Source organism: Mus caroli, unplaced genomic scaffold (genome assembly GCF_978045245.1).
Source record: "Mus caroli unplaced genomic scaffold, Mus_caroli_1 scaffold_2, whole genome shotgun sequence".
Classification (NCBI taxonomy): Eukaryota; Metazoa; Chordata; class Mammalia; order Rodentia; family Muridae; genus Mus; species Mus caroli.
In genome coordinates, this window is record NW_028227257.1 from 8,176,073 (window position 1) to 8,195,513 (window position 19,441).

Consider the following 19,441-nt stretch of genomic DNA (forward strand, 5'->3'; position numbering starts at 1 on the left):
ATTATGGCACAACTGGTGGCCTGGAAAATGGGACCATTGAGACTTGTGATCTTGTGACCTCTTGGGGAGAAGACTCTAAAGTAATTTAGCAGAATTTCAGTACCGGATAAGTGGTGAGGTCATGGAGTTTTGAGCCAAGCTCTGCCAAATTGAGGAATTTAATAAGTGACACAGCTCTCTATGCAATGGTCACCCATAGACATGTCCTTGAATGAAAGGGCATACCCTATGACTTAGAACAAAAATAGCATAGTCCCTCAGAGACCAAGCTCTAAATCAAGGCTCTACAATAAAAAATAAGTTCTAGTGATTGCATCTAGATTAAACTCATCATCACCATGTTCTAATATTAGTCTGTTGCTGTGATAAAACACCCAAACCAATGTAGGGGAAGGAAAGGTATTTGGCTTATAGTTGCAGTTCACAGTCCATCACTGAGAAAAAAAATCAAGGCAAGAACTTGAAAATAGACTTATTTTCTACTCCACACAATATCACTTTCAACCAAGGAGCTCACTTCACAGCCAAGGAAATACAACAGAAACTGTGTAGAATGCTGCGTGCAGACTGGAAAGCAGGCTCATGCTTAGGTAGCTTTCTCATACAGTTCAGGACACCACTGCTCTAGGGAATGGTGCCACCCACAGTGGGCTGGGCTCTCTCACATTAATGAAGAATCAAGACAGTCTTCCAGACCCATAGCCACCGGGGCGATCTGATCTTGGCAGTTCCTCAGTTGAGAATCTCTTCTCAGGTGATTCTACCTCACTGCAAGTTAACATTTAAAGCTAGCTAGTACATACCATTCTTCCAAATAAGACCCAGAGCGACCAGGGTGCACTAACCACAATGTATATCACATTATAAAAATAAATAGACATATGAAGAAGTGGAAAACTGTGACTCGGAGTGAAAATAATATGAAGTTAAGGGGAGATACCCACTGCCGACTCAAATGTTTGAGTCTGTAGGTTAAAAGGCTTTGGAATATCAGACTGCAGAGAGGAACCATCTAGAAACTTTCCCAAGAAAATTACAACTCAAATATGAAAGGAAATCACAATGGATTATTACATTCTAGCACAAGCTTTGAGTTACAGGAGATTGGCTATTAAGAGTGTTCTAAGATATACAGGAAACACTAGGGATGCTGGCTTATGTTTAGAACTCAAGAGGCTGAGCCAGGAGAATTGCTCTGAGTGTGAGAATTGTGACGAAAGGATGGACCATCTAGTGATTGCCATATCCAGGGGTCCATCCCATAATCAGCTTCCAAACGCTGACACCATTGCATACACTAGCAAGATTTTGCTGAAAGGACCCAGATAGAGCTGTCTCTTAGCAAACACGGAAGTGGATGCTCACAGTCAGCTATTGAATGGATCACAGGGCCCCCAATGGAGGAGCTAGAGAAAGCACCCAAGGAACTAAAGGGAACTGCAACCCTATAGGTGGAACAACAATATGAACTAACCAGTACCCCGGAGCTCTTGTCTCTAGCTGCATATGTATCAAAAGATAGCCTAGTCGGCCATCACTGGAAAGAGAGGCCCATTGGACTTGCAAACTTTATATGCCCCAGTACAGGGGAACGCCAGGGCCAAAAAGGGGGAGTGGGTGGGTAGGGGAGTGGGGGGGGGTGGGTATGGGGACTTTTGGGATAGCATTGGAAATGTAAATGAGGAAAATACCTAATTAAAAAAAGAGAGAAAAGAAAAGAGGGCCGGGCTATTGTAAAGAATTCAGAGAGGAGAAGCATTGGAAGTGTCCATCAGAACTGGGCTAAGACAGAGTACTGAAAAAAGAAATTGTCTAGAAATCATGACTATTTTGGAGTTCGGCAGTAAGGCTGAGGACACAGCCCACTGGAGAGAATAAAGGTTTGCTGAGAGAATCACCATCACGACCCTCTAGGAATATCTCCGATGTGTTGGGTAAGCTATTTATAGGGCACTCTGATTTCAGTGTGCCCTTCAGCCACTTCACGAAAGCTGTTCCTGGGGGAAGTGTGAGCTACAAAAAACCAGTCTTGAAGAAGCCACATGCTCTCCAGAAGCTGCCTGCAGTTCAGGAGCTGAACAGGGTGGATTCTGTGTGCACAGCATGGGAATTCTGATCTCGCTCTGTCTCTCCTCTGTCTCCGTCTCTGTCTCTGTCTCATCTCTCTGTCTCTCTGTCTCTCTGTCTCTCTCTGTCTCTCTCTGTCTCTCTCTGTCTCTCTCTCTCTCTCTCTCTCTCACACACACACACACACACACTTGCATTTGACAAGGAAGCTTGACACGGTAGCAGCTGAGGACGAATCCCACAGCATTTGTGCAGAATGGGTTCTCCTCTTAGTTAGGGATGCTATTGGTGCGATCATACAACATGACCATGACCATCTTGAGGAGAAACAGGTTTATTTCAACTTACACATCTCAGATCATACTCCATTGCTGGGGAAGTTCAGGACAAGAACTCACACAGTGCAGGAACATGGGGGCAGAGGCTGATGCAGAAGCCACGAAGGGGTGCTGCTTACTGGCTTGCTCCTCATGGCCTGCTCAGTCTGCTTTCTTATATCATTTAGGAATACATGTCCTGGGGTGACACCGCACAGAGTGGGCCAAGCCCTCCACACATCAACTGAGAAAATACACCACTAGGTTTCCCACAGGACAATCTAGTAAGGACATTTTTTTTAAATTGAGGTTCCCCCTTATAAATTACTCTAATTTTATGTCAAGTTGACATAAAGCTAGCCAGCTGTCTTAGTCAGGGTTTCTATTCCTGCACAAACATCATGTCCAAGAAGCAAGTTGGGGAGGAAAGGGTTTATTCAGCTCACACTTCCATACTGCTGTTCATCACCAAGGAAGTCAGGACTGGAACTCAAGCAGGTCAGGAAGCAGGAGCTGATGCAGAGGCCATGGAGGGATGTTCTTTACTGGCTTGCCTCCCCTGGCTTGCTCAGCCTGCTCTCTTATAGAACCCAAGACTACCATCCCAGAGATGGCACCACCCACAAGGGGCCTTTCCCCCTTGATCACTAATTGAGAAAATGCCTTACAGTTGGATCTCATGGAGGCATTTCCTCCACTGAAGCTCCTTTCTCTCTGATAACGCCAGCTGTGTCATGTTGACACAAAATTAGCCAGTACACCAGCACACCACAGAAGGGCAGATTAAAACTAAGAAATAATTCGATGGCTAACACATATGACAAACCCTAGAACACACCAGACTTGCAGAGAAAGCAGACTCCAGAGGAAGCTGAGGCACGCCTGCTCGAGAGCCAGTGGTCCCATGTGCAGATTTCCTCAGATAGGGCCTGCATACTGTTGCCATGGTGATAATGGCTGTGCCTCGTCCATCGATCCACCAACAGTCAGAGAAGCTCTGCAGTCGAGATACTGTTTAGTAGACAGCACAGTTTCTGTTGGATACTAAGTATGGCTACAGAACCTCAAATTCCTAAGCGTGTTGCTGGTGGTGGCCTGTTGGTCCCCCGGGGAGTGAATGGAAAAATCAGAGCGTTCACACACGTGAGCCGAGCCGTGGAGTCCACTAAGCCGCGGCTTGGCAGGAAACCCGAGCCATGGAAACTGAAGACAGATGGGAACTGCCTAGCAGATTCCTTGTCATTGTGTTGATGCCTGTTTTTTGTTTTGTTTTGGTTTGGTTTTTTTCTGATGGCAAGCCCCAAATTAAAATCTTGTTATTTCACAGAAAAAAAAAAACAAACTACATATGACCACTGACCTGTAAATAATAAATTAATCCATTGGATGTAGAGGACAGATTAATTTTATGGTGTGGAAACCTGAAGTGCCTAAGTATTGTATAACGTTTTTATTGTAAAGCGTTCTCCTAGGCTGACTCAATCTTACGTGTAGGAACTCAGGTGATTTTGAGCAGACCATTATTATGTTTAAAGCAAAGAATGTGTTTGATTATGTTGCTTAATTTGTATTGTTTCTTGTTTATTATTTTTACTAAAACGCAAGCATTTCCATAGTAAATATTTACTGGAATCTGTGCAAGTCTGTGACTTCTTTGTTTTAAATAAACAAAGCAAATGTGGGTTACTTTGAGCAAAGAAAACATCTGTGAAGGGAAGAGTGTGAGTCCTAAGACACAGGGGATTCTGGTACTGAGCAGTAATGAATAAATGTTGCTTAATTTTAGGTTGTTTATTTAAAACAATAGTTTAAACGGCTATTTACCTTGTTTCGGGCAGTTTTGATGGCTATTTTTCTACGGTTGATTTGGTTTTGGGTCATTGTTCTAATGTTTGGGTTATTCTGTGTTTTAGAGAAGCCAAGAGGAGATAGTTCAATCTACCCTTGACTTTGTGCTGAGGCCTGGAAAGACGGCTTAGCATGTGAGAGCATCAGCCGCTCTTGCAAGATCTGGATTTAGATCCCAGCACATATACAAGATGGCTCATTGGCTGCACATAGCTCCAGGTCCAGGGTATCTGTGCCCTCTACAATCACCAGGTGATACACTTACACACATGCAAGCAAAATACTCATACATATGAATTTATTTTTGATTATTATGTGAATTTGTGTTTTTGTAGGCATGGGAAACATACGTGTCTAGAGGTCAGAGATCAAGTCTCACTTTTCTCTCTCTCTCTCTCTCTCTCTCTCTCTCTCTCTCTCTCTCTCTCTCCCTCTCTCCCTCCCTCCCTCCCTCTTTCCCTTCCTCTCTCCCTCCCTCTCTCTCCCTCCCTTCCTCTCTTTCTCTAGCATTTATCACTGGCCTGGAACTTTTCAAATAAGCTAGGCTGGCTAGGTAGCCTCAGCCTCCCCAAGAGATGGCAATACATACCAGCATGCTGAGTTTCTTCTGTTCACATGGGAGCTGCAGATTGGCGGCGTTGTCTCCCAGTCTCCCAGCCTAGTTGCTGTTTACTTTTAACAACTGAAACAAGGCTCACAAATTGGAATGGAAAATCATCAAAGCAGATTTATAGGATCCAGTTACGTCTGGGGCGACCCATCTGTCCACTCATCACACCGTCCGTCCCAGACTCAGAAGTTAGCAATTGCCTGTCTGGCTAAGGTTAGCTTGCATGACTTTCTCTGGACTATACCAAAGCCCAGAAGATGGCTGGCTGTCCTAAATGTTTCTCCAAGAACCCAATCAGCTCTTTTAGTGGGAGATGAAACATCCACATTAATCTTTGATGATCAACAGAAACTTCATTTATGAAGGCTTCATCTTTACTTTTAATTAGGTGTATATGTGTGCGTCATAAGGGGAGGTGGGGTTGAACATTTGAGTGAGATCAGACTCCCTGCAGCAGGAGTTACAGGAGGTTATGAAGCTCCTGAGAACGGTGCCGAGGACCCAATTCTGTCTGTAAAGGCAGTGCTCATTATACCCGCTAAGAGGACTCCAGTCCCAGTCCCAACATAACTTCTCCAAAAACTAAAATAAAAAAAAAATAAATAACCCAGATGTTTTTCCAGTTTTCTCTACCAACATGGCTCTCCACCAGGACTGAGGTTTTGCTTGTGGCTAGATATTCATTTGTCTGTCTGTCTGTCACAATGATGGGGTTGGGGAAAGTTGCTGCTACATCAGCTGTAGGTAGAAACATAAATGCTGTGACATACTGTCCAGTACCTGGGACAGAGCTTCACTCATAGGAAATTAAGGATCACATAGCACAGCTGTCATCGGTGCTGAAGATCAGAAGCCGGCTCCTTGGAGACATAGACATTGGAGTGTGGCCTGATAATCTCTGGCTTAGAGCGTATCTGATCGAATGAGCCTGTGTCGCTTTAGTGAGAACAGCCATCATCATGAGTTCCAGGAAGCGAGCGCCATCCTTCCGACAGAGCCCTGAAGAGTCATGTAGCATCCCCCGACTTAAACAACTCTTCCTGTTCCCCAGGATCCTTCCCTGGTGAGGTAGGGAGGATCCTACACTGCCATCTCCTGAGATGAAGTTTGTTTCAGAGATACCCAAGTACCGTAATATATCCTGCCAGAGCCACGGCAACACAATGTGATTGATAAATATTGGAGCTGGATCACTCCAAGCTGTTTTTTTTCCTCTCTCCTGACACTTAGACGGAAGGAAAACAATTTAAAACCTAAACCTGATGCTAAAAACCCTCGGAGTAGTGACTTTATCTGTAAGTAAGAGCCAGAAGTTCCTAGGCTTTTACCTGAACATTGCAATGTGTTTTTCTTGAGTAATGCATTTATAAATATAAATATATTGTGAATGTATTATAGAATATGTATAATGTAAAGTATCGTTTATAATCAGGTAAGAAGCTAGGGGCTGGAAAAATGGTGCAGTCAGCAAAGTGCTTGTTGCTTAAGCAAAGAAAGGACCTGAGATCCTATTTCCAGCACCCAATAGAAGTATTGTGTGCTTCTTGAGTCTCCGTGCTGGGAAGGTAGGAGGGACATTGGAGAGGGGTCATCCCTGAAACTCACCAGAGAGCCAGGCTTGCCATATGGGCGATTCAGTGATAGGCCTTGTTTCAAAATAAATAAATGAATAAATAAATGAATAAGATGGTGAGTTATGAAAGCAGATGCTTCAAGCTCTGATCTCCACAGGTCACGGGAATACAAACACACATGTGTGCAGCCCTACGTGCATGTGTGTTCATATTCTACTAATACACACACACACACACATCAGATAAAAGATTATCTATACAATTGTCTCTGTGATTAACAACCATTTCATAACGTCTAAGTGTCATGCAGTGATATAACAGGCAACGTGATACTCAGCAATATAATTATGCATGCAATTGCCTACAGAATGCCAGAGACTCGTGAGTAGCTTTGGACGTGTAACTAGGCTGTGTATACACTCCCCTGCCTTTTTTTCTCAAGCTGCTTCTAGTATGACATTTTCAAACTATGTCTGGTAGTAAAGAGGTTGATCGGGGTTCACAGTTCTCAAAGCTTTGTTTGGCTATTTTCTTCAAGCCCGTTCCAGGTAGATGTTACCCTACAGGGGTATTTTTCAAGCTCTGGAAGTCTGCGGCCATGTTTGTGACCCGAGGAACGTTTCTTCTTCTAGTCTCACAGGGAGATAAAAAGCCTGCCTGCTGTCGCTGGCTTGCTCCAGGTCATTGGTGAAGTTAACTGAACAGGGGGAGAAAATTCCTGTTAGAGATATACCTGGATCCCAGACAGAGCAGCCAGCTATGTCACCAACAGGTGGCAGAAGTTGTAGCTGATTGTTTCTTGGTGGGAGTCTCTTTGTCTCACTGGCAATCCTTGAGACAAGCCTTAGAACTTGAAAATAAATCTATGTCAATTATTTTGTTAATAGCCACTAATAAGTCCACAAGGTCCAGGAAGCCTTCATGCGGCTGCTGATGGGAACAGATGCAGAGACCACCAGCCAACCCAAAACCTGGACAGATAGAGCCCAAATTAGAGACCTCCATCTGGCCCCTCTCCTTGGAGCTGGGGAAATACCTAGGAGGAGGAGGAAGAATCCTAGGAGCCAGAGGGATTGGGAACACAAGGGAAACCTGTCCACGGAATCAACTAAGCAGGGTTTATAGGCACTCAGAGATTGAAGCAGCAATCACAGAGCCTGCATGGGCCTGTACTGCGTCCCCCGTATACATGCTGCAGTTGTTAGCTTGGTGGTTTTGTGTGACTCCTAATAGTAGAAACAGGGTACCTATAACTCTTTCACCTGCTCTTGGGCCCTTTCTTCTCCTACTGGATTTGTGCCGAGTCTTATTGCATGACATTACACCATGTTGGGTTGACACACTTGGGTGGCCTCTACTTTTTCAAAGGGAACTGGAGAAGGAGTGGATCTGGAAGAGAGGGGAGGTGGGGTGGGAAGAAGACTGGGAGAAACAGGAGGAGAAACTACAAAGGTGAGGTATTGTATGAATAATAATAATAATAAATTAAAAAAAATAACAGCACAATGTCTATGATAAATGCAACTTCAATTACACTTATGTAAATGAAAAAGAAATTGACAAGACTCCAGGTTCCTGACTGAGAAAACTTTTTTGAATTCTACAATCATTGTTCTCTCTCCTCTGTGTGTGTCTGTCTGTCTGTCTCTCTCTTTCTCCTGAACACCCACAAACAGACACACACACACACACACACACACACACACACACACACACACAGTGTCTTGAATTTGGCAATCCTTACTTTGTCTCACATTCTCTTCTGACATTCTCTCACCTTCTCTCTCCTCTCTCCACTACCCTGCTCTCTTGCACTCTGCTTCAGACCTCTCTCCATCTCGTCTCTCCAGTGTGCTGCACTCTGCTTCCCACCTAGACAACTCCCAAGTCATTCTCCTGTCTTATCTCCGACTCTTAACTTGAAGCTTGGAATCCATACCTTGCCTTTGGAGTTGAAGGCTCCAAGCTGTCTGAGCTTGCTCAGTCTTCAAGGCTACAGGATGAACGGTGTAGCATCCTATGTTTTAAAGTGGTTCTTTAACTCTGGAGGTCATGTGTCTCACTGCCCAGCATAGCAAAGGAAGTATAGCTTTAGTGGCCCTATGTCATTGTGAGCACCCTAATTTCATCTTTTATCTGTTCAACTCATAAAAGCTATCTTTATGTTAGTTTGGTAACTCATGTGAAAGGGATTATAGGAGAGAAGATTAGAGCTGCTGTCTCAGTGCTCTGGGAAGGATATAAACCACACCTTCAAGCTTGCCATTCGAACTTTGCATCCTCTAGAACCTGCACTGGTTCCTCTGTTCCTAGACTGAGATTCTAAAGTGATTTGGAAACTCTAATCCAGAAAACTGGGGTGAGAGAGGAGGAAGGCTCTTCATCCCAGTTTATCAAATCTGGGTTAGGTTGTGTATCTCCAGAGTTCCACAGGCTACTGGTTGAACCATCCTCCTGGGGTCTTGGACCCAGACTAAGCTCTAGCCTGTCTTTAGAATGATTTCTGTCATCCTTTGGATTTTTGAGCAGCAAGGACAGAGGAGCAGGGGAGAGGTGTTCTGTCCCTGTTACCTCTGGCCTCCGAGGCAGCACTATGGACTTTGGGATATCTGATCCATGTTATCAGTGTTCAAGTTTTTATGTGTCTGATACATGGGGTGCATTTGTGTTCCTGTTATGTGTCCCATAAACCTTAATGGTGGACCTGGACCTTCTTCGCCTACTGATTTCATTCCCTTTAAAGGAAATGGATTTCCTCTGACGGATGAAAAGATGCTGCTGTTACTCTGAGCTCCCTGGGCTAAAGTCAAGGAGCCAGGCAGTAGGGCTCTTGCTTTCAAGCAACATGTTGAAAAGCCAATGCCTTCTCATATCGTATCTCACCCCGTCCTCATCCTCTAGTTAAGAGGGAAAAGCCATTTTTTAAAGCCACCTTCAAACTACTTCAAGCATACATAGGAGAGTCTTTGATTGACTTGCTTGGATCCTGGCTCACTCCTGGTTACAGTCTATGGCGGTGAAAGAATTTTACTGGCTTGATGTGGATTCCACGCTTAGTGCCCTGGAGTTGGATAGAGTCATAACAAAGAAGGCTTAGGGCTTGCAGAACAAAGCTTAAAACCCATGAGGGAAGAACATCACACTAAATGCTGGGTGTTTCATGAACAGCACTGAGAAGCTAGAAAGTACTCAGAGCTGTGTTAACAAAGAAACTTTCAACCACCATGATCAGGGAGAGTGAAGGAATGAAATGGACCAGACACAAACTAGGTGCTTTACATGGACCACAGCAATTACAATAAATGATCTTGGTATATAGTTTAATTTGATTTAGCCAACGACACTCCTGTGTGCACATGGCATACACAGACATGTGCATGTGTGTGGGCATACTCACACACACACACACACACACCCACACACACACCCTTCAGTGTTGGATATAGGTGTGATAAAACAGTCAGTGCAGGAGAATGCTGTCCGCCCTATCGGAGGGTGAGTTACCTGACACCAGAGGATATTGTCAGTTTTCAAAGGGCGAATGTAAGCCCAGCACTTCACTAATCACCTACTTGTAGGAATAATTTTCTGGCCTTGCTTTTGGGCCAAAAAGTAACTATGGGTCATATTGACTTGACAGCAAGCGCCGCGTTTCTTTAGCAGTCCCCAACAGGTCCACACTGCAGGGATCCACTCATATACTTACCTGAATGGTTGTGACTCTGGCATGCCACAAACCAAGTAATTTAGCACAGCTCTGGAATTCCTGATGAAGAGGAAGAATCAACGTGAGGGGTTACTTGCTATAAATTACCTGCATACCCAAGAAAGTGCATGAGTTAATGGTTATTAAACCTGAAATAGTGATGGCCAAATGCATTGTTGCATAGCAACTGCCAAGCACAAACCCACATTTCTCTTTCTCTTCTCTTTGTTTCTTTGTTTCTTTCTTCCTTTCTTCCTTCCTTCCTTCCTTCCTTCCTTCCTTCCTTCCTTTCTTTCTTTCCTTCCTTCCTTCCTTCCTTCCTTCCTTCCTTCCTTCCTTCCTTCCTTCCTTTCTTCCTTCCTTTCTTCCTTTCTTTCTTTCTTTTTATTTTACGTACTCACTGCAAACAGCATCTCTGGTACATTAGCAGGGGCCTCTATCACCTCTCACCTAAAACCATATGGAGGTTCCTTTCATAACACAATGTCTTCTTGGCAGTCATTCAGTCATTTGAAAAACGCTTGCTCTAATGAGCTCCATTCCATTGCTCTAGACACAGGGAAGGTTGATCCTTCAAAAGCCAGAGGAAACCTGGGCCACATGCCGGCCGTCACTGGCATAGGTTTTCTTTCTGTCTACCTTCGTGCTTACTCAGCTATGCCCAGATGGGAAGAGGAAGGGTGAACTCTTTGGGAAACACCGGAGCTTAGCAGATTGAAGGCTTGTCATTAGACATGCATGCCAAGCTTGTTGTGATGAGTTCCACTAATCTGGGGTGGCTGGAAAAACATGAATGTGTGGGAACAAAGTGTGAGGTGCATACAGTGGGAAGATGCCATCACGATATCTGCTAGTTAGTATGCTAATCTTTATCAAATTAAAAATTAAGATTGAAGACAGGGATTGTAAAATCCAGTGCCCAAGCTGGCTAACAAGTCAAGAAGAATGGCAGCTCTCACACAGTACCCACCTCAAGGACGTAACAGAACCATGGGGGATGTAGTACCTGTTGGCCCACAATCCTGGGAAGAAGGGCAGACAGTAGTTAAGAGGTACAGACCAGAGTCCTGATGAGATTTCCATCCACAAATGAGCTACCATCTGTCAAAGATAATAGAATTTTTTTTTGTACTGAAAACTACCAGAGCTTACATTTTGGTTACTAATTTAAATTTATTTTAATTGTGTACATTTAAAAAAAAACTAGAATTATGGGGGCTGGAGAGCTGGCTCAGTGGTTAAAAGTACTGCCTGCTCTTCCAGAGGACCTGAGTTCAATTCCCAGCAACCACATGGTGGCTCACAACCATCTCTAATAGGATCCAATGCCCTCTTCTGGCTCACAGGTACGTATGAAAATAGATTAATACATGAAATAAATAAATCTTTTAATTTGCGAACATGCAATATTCAGGACACTCTCGGTGAGGCAAAGTGATCTTAAACAGTGTGAATGGAGCCATCCTAAGGACGAGAACAGTAGTAAGAACAGGCAAGGCTCTGGGGGAGAGAAGAGGGGGCGGGAAGGTGCTACACTGCTAACTTTAATGCACGAGGAGGAGACTGCGCCTTGAGGAGCACAGGTGCCTTTTAGAAGCTGAAACTAGTATGGAATCCTTTCCTCGCAAATATTTGGATTTTTAACCCCATTGCCCTTCTGTTTTCCAAAACTGTAAGTAACGTACTTGTGATGTTTGTGGGGGGGGGTGTGTGCATGGCACCTCTGCCCATTGTCACAGCGACAGTTAAAAGTGGATGAAATATGAATCCTATTCTGACGTAACACTTTCTATTTAATTCTTGGTTAAACATGGGATTTAAGCTTGCGGATTCTCTGGCTGGGTTCTCAAACGTGATCAATGAATCCCCCCGCCATTTTGTATGACTGAGAACTGGAAGAAAAATGAAGACATGATACTTAATAAGAAGCCTAGTATTGATACCATCATTATTAGTGGTTATTGTGGTCGTTTTTGATGCCACTTCTGATCCAACCTCTGACATCTTGGAATGCATGGAATTTTTGTTTCTTTGTTTCCACAACAATAAGTTATCCAATAGTTCATTTGAGTTCTGATGCTAACTCTGCAGCGAACACAGGAAGGATTCACTGATATAAAGCAAGCCAAATTCAAAGGGATATTGTGAATGTAATTCCAAGGTACCCACAATGCTACCTTGCCAACTGGAGTTACCTGATAGCTTGCTTCCTGTCTTCTATGATTGGATAGTAGGGGATGAACCAAATACTCAAGTCCCCTGCTTATGAATCCATCTTTCTGCAGCCAATCTCAATCCTGGAACTATCCAGGGGTCTTACTGGGATGTAAGAAAGTAGACTCCTCACAAGGGAAGCATCGGTGGTGTTAGAGATGGTGCATCTGTGACTGTGGACAGGGGTCAATTTTCTTCTAAGCATACCGTCCTCACTGGCACCTACCCAGCCCATACCAAACTGGCCAGGATACTTTATCTGACCTCCTCTGACTTCATTGCTCCCAGAGCATGACCCCAGTGTCTGCATCTGTCAGTCTCCCTTGATGGCTGGATTCCTGTTGAGTCCGTGAAAGGGCATGAAAGGAAGCAGAGCAGAGAGCTGGAGAGCACACTCTTTATTTTCCAATGTTTCTTTCCGTTTTAGCCTCCGAAGGCTAAGATAAACATGTCTCAGTCCTTGCCCCTTTAGGTACCGGGCTACTGCTGACACCCCACTAGGTCAGGTCTCTGAGTACTTCGGTATCACCATTGAGTCTCCTACATTCTATACAACTTTAAATAGAGTCTTCAATAAAGTCCTCTGAACTCTTTAAGCAGAACTTACTTTCTTACAGGCCTGGCCAGATATGTCACTTGCAGATTCTCTCTCTGTCTCTCTGTCTCTCTGTCTCTCTGTCTCTCTGTCTCTCTGTCTCTCTCTCTCTCTCTGTCTCTCTCTCTCTTCATCTCTCTTTCAGAAATCCAGAAAAAAAAGGTATTGCTAAAGGTTCCAAAAATCAAAAGCTCTGTCCTTAAACCCATTGTCTCCTTATTAATTTCTTATAATGTTTCTTTTTCTTACTCAAAGAAAATATAAATGGAATGCTTGACAGTATTAATGAATTTCTTTCATCTTTTATTTTGTGTCATGCCAAGTTAGATGCTGTAGAATGAGATGCAGAATTATCAAAAATCACTCGATCTGTATTTCCCGCATGCTCATGTATTTCCTTGTCCTCAGAGAAGGCCTGCTGCAGGAGACTGGCTTCCTCAGCTGTTTTGGTTTTGTGGACATGCTCTGCCTACATCCTTTGCCTTCATTTTGCTGATGGAAAGAACAGGCAGAAAGACAAAGGATTGCTGTCTTTCTTATTCTTTTGCAGCCTCTTTCTAGTAATGTGCGGTTGTCTAGTTCAAGACTGAGGTAATGAAAGTTGTGATTGGATTCCATGATCCTTCATGTTCTCCACAGCAACACTTTTCTTTCTGAGTGCACAGCAGATTCTGGATCAAATAGAAAACGTGCCCCAAGCCCTCAGCTCTCATCTTTACTGTGCCCTGTATGGATGCAATCTTCTGGCTCTGGTTCTGTTTGTATCTTCTGCATGTTCCGTAGAATTCTGTGTGAGCCGCTAGGAAACAGCTTAGTGGGGAACATGCTTGCTGTGTATGCCTGAGGATGTGAGTTTGAATCCTCGGCATCTACATAGATGTTGGGTGTGGGGGAGTGTGTCTATGACCCTCATGTTGGATAACTGGAGACAGGTAGGAGCAGGGGCCTCAGGGTCAGTCAGTCTAACCAAATCAGTAAGCATCAGGCTCTGTGACTCTGTGACTCTGTCTCAAAAACACAGGTGGAGGTGATCAAGGAAAGACGCACTTCAGTGTCTGACAGGAGGAGGAAGAGTGTGTGTGTTGGGTGGGGTGTTACGTAACAATTCTCACTGACTTGAAATATTTTGTTACAAAAGGAAGCTCATTCCGACTCAGGAATTTCTGAAGGGGGCACTCTTTAGCTCTTTAAGGCTCCGGGACTTAATAGACTCTCACATCAGGAAGTCCCTGAAGCTGACCAGACTTCCAAGTCCTGTCCTTTCCCAAGTTACATGCCCAGTAAGGACTGCTAAAAAGAAAAACCTCCCCAACCTGTCCAGCTGCCTGAAGGTCATGTAGGAAGCTCCAACCTTCCTGCTTTAAGAGTCACTGCCTATGCTGCATCTTCTGTAATGCAGATGTCCTTGAGTCATCCTGGTTCTGTAAGTAACTCTTTACCCACACTCCAGTATAGGACCCCGATGAATTCATGCGTCTATCAAGCTGGACTTCAGTGGTGTCATTACTCTGTTTAGTTGTTGGTTCCCTGTCTGGAATGACAAGGCATTTGTTCATATCTCCCCAGAAATAGTCATAAAAAATGAGCACACTTACATGTGCATATACATGCATGCATACATGTTCATATACCTGTGCTCACACACACATGCACACATGTGCACATGCATGCACACATATACATACACACATACACACACATGCATTTGCATTCACATGCATGAACACACATGCGCAAGTTCGAACATACACAATGCATACATTTAATGTATACACAAATATACACACAAACATATGCACACATGCACATGCATACACAAATTCACACACTCACACAACACATACACATGAAGCACATGCACAGACACACATGTATACACACATGCACATACATGCATGTATACATAGGCACCCCCACAGGCATGCACACACATGCACCACAAACACACACACCACACACATGCAGTGCAAACACACACACACATGCACATACACATATGCATGCACACACACACATGCACACACACACACACACACACACACACACACAAGAATTCTGTGCCATCAGCCATTACAGGCATCCTACAGGGAAGGATGGAAACGCACTGTGGATACTTCATGCTTTTGTCTCTTCTCAAGCAAGTGTTCCAAAATCCCTTTGAAAATCATTCACAAGATGAAAAAAATCAGAGGTGAGATTATTAAAAAGTCTGAGGTGGCAACTGAAAGACACTAAAGCAGCTGTGTACCTTTTAGCATGCCCCAGGTATAACACTGACCATCAGTGGCCTGGACTACAAGACCATGCCTTGGCACAAGCAGAAAAGAAAGGGGCTTCTCATTCCTCTAATACAGCCGAGGCCAGCACACATAGTTTATGGTGTCCTGTGTAAGTCACTGCTGGAGGCCAGCAGACCTTGTTTATGGTGTCCTGTGTGAGGATTCACTGCCGGTGACTGAGGTTCTTGTTCTTTCCAGTGAAGAGAGAAGAGACTGTCTAGCATGTTGGGAACCACTTCTGCATTAGAGTGTGTGGTTTTCCATGACCCATATTTCATTTTCTTTAATATTATTCTTCTCTCATACATTAGATTTCAGTTTCCCCTCCTTGTGCTTCTCCCAGCCAGACCCCCATTTCCCCTCTCCCAACGACTCCATTTCTGTTATATATAAAAAAAAAAAAAAAAAAAAAAAAAGCAGGCCTCTCAGGTCTACTCACTGAACATGGCGCTAATTAGATACAAAAGGCAACCCAGTAGGAGGAAACGTGTCCCAAGAGCAGACAAGAGTCAGAGACACTCAGGTCCCAATGTTAGGAGTCCCACAAGAACACCAAGCCTCACAACTGTTAGGTATATGCAGAAGGCCTAGTTCAGACTCATTCAGGGGCCATGCCTAGTGCTTCAGTCTCTGTGAGCCACTAGGAGCCCTGCTTAGTTCATTCTGTTGGCTGTGTTCTTGTGGTGTCCTTGACCCTTCTGGCTTCTACAATTCTTCCTCCCCTTCTTCAGCAAGATTCTCCAAGCTCTGCTGAAGGTTTGGATGTGGGTCTGTGCATATGTTCCCATCAGTTGCTAGATGTCCCTCTGGTGACAGCTGGGCTAAGCATCAATCTATGAGTATAGCAGAATATTACTGGGAATCATTTCATTGAGCTTTTTTTTTTCCCCCAGTGGTGTTTGGTTCTATTCTGGGTCACATTTCTATTGAAATTTACTTTGGATGCTTGCTGTTTGCTTGATTGTCCCCTGCCTCTGTAAACTGTAAGTGGAGTGTTTCTTTCCCGAGATGAAGATATTTCTCTATCTTATTCAGGACTGCAGTCCTTGCTGAGAGAGGAGTACCTAGCAGCCATAGTTGTTTCAATCATTTGAATAAATGCCCGTTAGCAGCCAGCACTCTGATTCCACCTCCTTGTTCTAGGAGGGCTTGAGTAGGAAGGAGTGCTTCTTTTGAGTCAATTTACAGACAAAAAAAAAATAAGGATTTGGAGAATTTATTCCAAAGTCCAGCATTAAAAAGATCTCTTGAGACACTTCAAGTTAAAACTGAAGGAGAGAATTTGAGAAGGAATATGATCCCTGGTCAATGGAGTTACAGAGGCCAGTTTGAATTTCTGTGATTTGCAAAGGGCCTATAAAGCCACCCCTGAGCTCACCAGAATGAGAGTTTCCTAACTCATTACATCACTCTCTTTAACTTTCTCAGTAAGATTTTCCAGAGAAGAGAAATCCTCATAAAGGCTGTAAGCTTGCTGGGTCTCCTGGTTCTAACTTGCAAAGCAGACATAGGGTGACTGTGTTGGTAGAAAATGTCTAAATTATTTACTTTCTCCCAGACTCACTAATGAGAATAAATTGATATGCTAATTAAATATGCAATTGCAAGTTGGGCTGGAGCCAGTTGGTGAAAACACAGCCACCAGTAGGCAATAGATAATTACCCTTGATAAGAAGCCATGAATGTTTTCAAACTTTTGCTTTGATGGCTAAAACGTAAAAATATTCTCAACCACCTGCACTCTCCCCTGTGCCTATGAGCACCTCCAAACACAGGACAGTTCATCAGTTAAATAATAAGCTAATATTCACATCATGGTTTCTTTAATAATTTATAATTTGGTATAAAATATTTATTGCCAAATTTAGTGTTACTATCTCTTATTTTTAACAGATTTTTCTCTTTTGTATTAGAGCAAGAACACATGATTGCATAAATATCACAAAATAGAAATCAGTAACGGGAAGCTAATACTGATTTAAATTATCACAACTAAAAGATAATTACTATAGAAAATTGGTATATATCCTTTCTTCTGTGTGTAATTTTCAAATATTGTATTATACGTCCCATTTTACGACCTACTTTTCAAACTAAAATATAGTATAAACAATCCTTTTTTCATAATATATTATTCTATAGGTTTTAATGTTTACATATTAAGCATGCCCTAAATATTCCCAATGCATTAAAATATATTTGTTATGGTTACTTAATTAGCATATTTTCATACTTTTCTACTAAAAATAAAGGCTGGCAATAGGTGTTAATATCGATTGCCAAAATGATAACATATAGAGTCGCCTAAAGACTCAGGTCTGAGAATGTGCAGATGGAATTTCCTACATTAGGTTGCTCTCCCAGACTTGTCTGTAAGGGGTTCTCTATATTAGGTTGACTGACTCGGGAATACCCATACTGAATGTCAGCTATATGGCTCCCTGTGCTTTATGCCCTAAACTGTGTAGAAAGAACAAAGCCAACTGAGCATCCATGTTCACTGCCCTTTGTTCGTTTCTTAACTGGGGCTTCCTTAAGCTCTTTCTCTCAGGGTTTTCCTTCCATGACAACTGTGCCCTAGACCTGTGAGCCGAAGGAAGCTCTTCCTTATTTAACTTAGTTCCTTGTCAGATATTTTGTCTCTGCAACAAGATGAGTAGCTAATAACCTCATAACCTTAGCAAACAGGAATATTTTAAGCTAGAACTTAAAAATATGGATCATAGCAAAGAGATTATTCATGAAAAATAGCATTTCTAGAAAAATATTTAAACTTCAAGGTAGAAGAATTTATATTTATCTAGAAAAAAAAAGAACTTTAGTTCCAAATATATAAAGATATATAATATCAAGAAAAGCAAAATGTCATCAACGAGGTATTTACACGGGGCTTTCTAAGAGAGAGGCTCCAGAGTGCACGGTGCATGCAGAGATACACACTTACCATCAGGACACCTGACAGCATCTTTAACAAAAGGCAGAAGATATAAACTCTTAGCAAGGAGTTGGGAATGCCAGTCAGTCAGGACACACTCATAAGGCAGCTCTGACATCATCACTATGAGCCAGGCCTGTGTGGCCTTATGACATTGCAGCATTATGACGTCACCTACAAAGTTCCCACCCAAGAAACACAGACAGAAAAATCAGATGTATAAAAAAAAAAAAAAAAACACAAGAAAATTTCATAGATGTTTCGACACTATATTCTGTTTCCCCTTCCTTGGAAGATCCCCTCTTCTGTCCATGACCCTTGCTAAGACCTCTAATTTCTGCAGTTCTTCTGACTGAAATACAAATATCTGAGGCTTAAGAGCTAACATTCCCATTCAAGAGGACACAGGCTAAGTTTCTCTTCTGGGTCTGGGTTGCCTCACTCACGGTGGTTGTTTCCAGCTACACCAATTTACCTGAGAATTTCATGATATTTTATTAGCAGCTGCGTAACAGCCCATCACGTAATGGACAATTTTCTTCATCCATTCATTCTATGACAGACATACAGGTTGTTTTCCATTTCTGGCTATTTTGAAGAGAGCAGCAATGATCATGAAAGAGCAAAGGTCTCTGTTGTATGAGGTAGCGTCCCTTGCCTATACCCCCATGAGATGTCTAGCTGGGTCTTGAGGGAGATCTACTCCAGTCTTCTTAGGAACCTCCACACTGATTTCCTGCATCTGATGCTATACCAGGATCCACTCCCAATAGCAGTAAATTAGTTATTGTTTTCCTTTCCCTGGATCCTTGCCAGCATCTGCTGTTTGTTTGTTTGTTTGTTTGTTTGTTTGTTTGTTTTTACGAGATCTTGGCCACTGTGGCTGGGGCAAGATGAAATCTCACAGTAATTTTTAATTTGCATTTTTCTCATAGTGAATGATACTGAATATCTTTTAAATCATTCTCAGACATGTGAGAATCCTCTCTTTAAATTGGGTTGCTTATTTTCTTGATGTTCAGGTTTTTTTTTTTAATTTCTATTTATATTCCAGATACTTACTCTCTGTCGAACATTTAATTGATAATGATTTCTTCCCATTATTGAGGGTTCCTCTTTCCTCAAATAATTGTATCCTTTGCTGTATAGACCCTTTTTAGCATCATGAGATCCAATGCAATACCTGTTAGTCATAATGCCTGTGCCACCAGGGTCCTGTAAAGAATGGAGAATTGCCATTTCCTGTACCAGTGTGTATTCTCTAGTATTCCCTTGTATCAGATGTTTTAAGTTTGT

General features: G+C 42.9%; 1 non-coding gene across 1 annotated transcript; it reads left to right on the top strand.

Annotated features, from left to right (window-relative positions):
• The first annotated feature begins 3,182 nt into the window (after positions 1–3,182).
• LOC115030456 (small Cajal body-specific RNA 13) lies at positions 3,183–3,446 on the top strand. Its single transcript, XR_003836052.1, has one exon.
• The last annotated feature ends 15,995 nt before the right edge of the window (positions 3,447–19,441 follow it).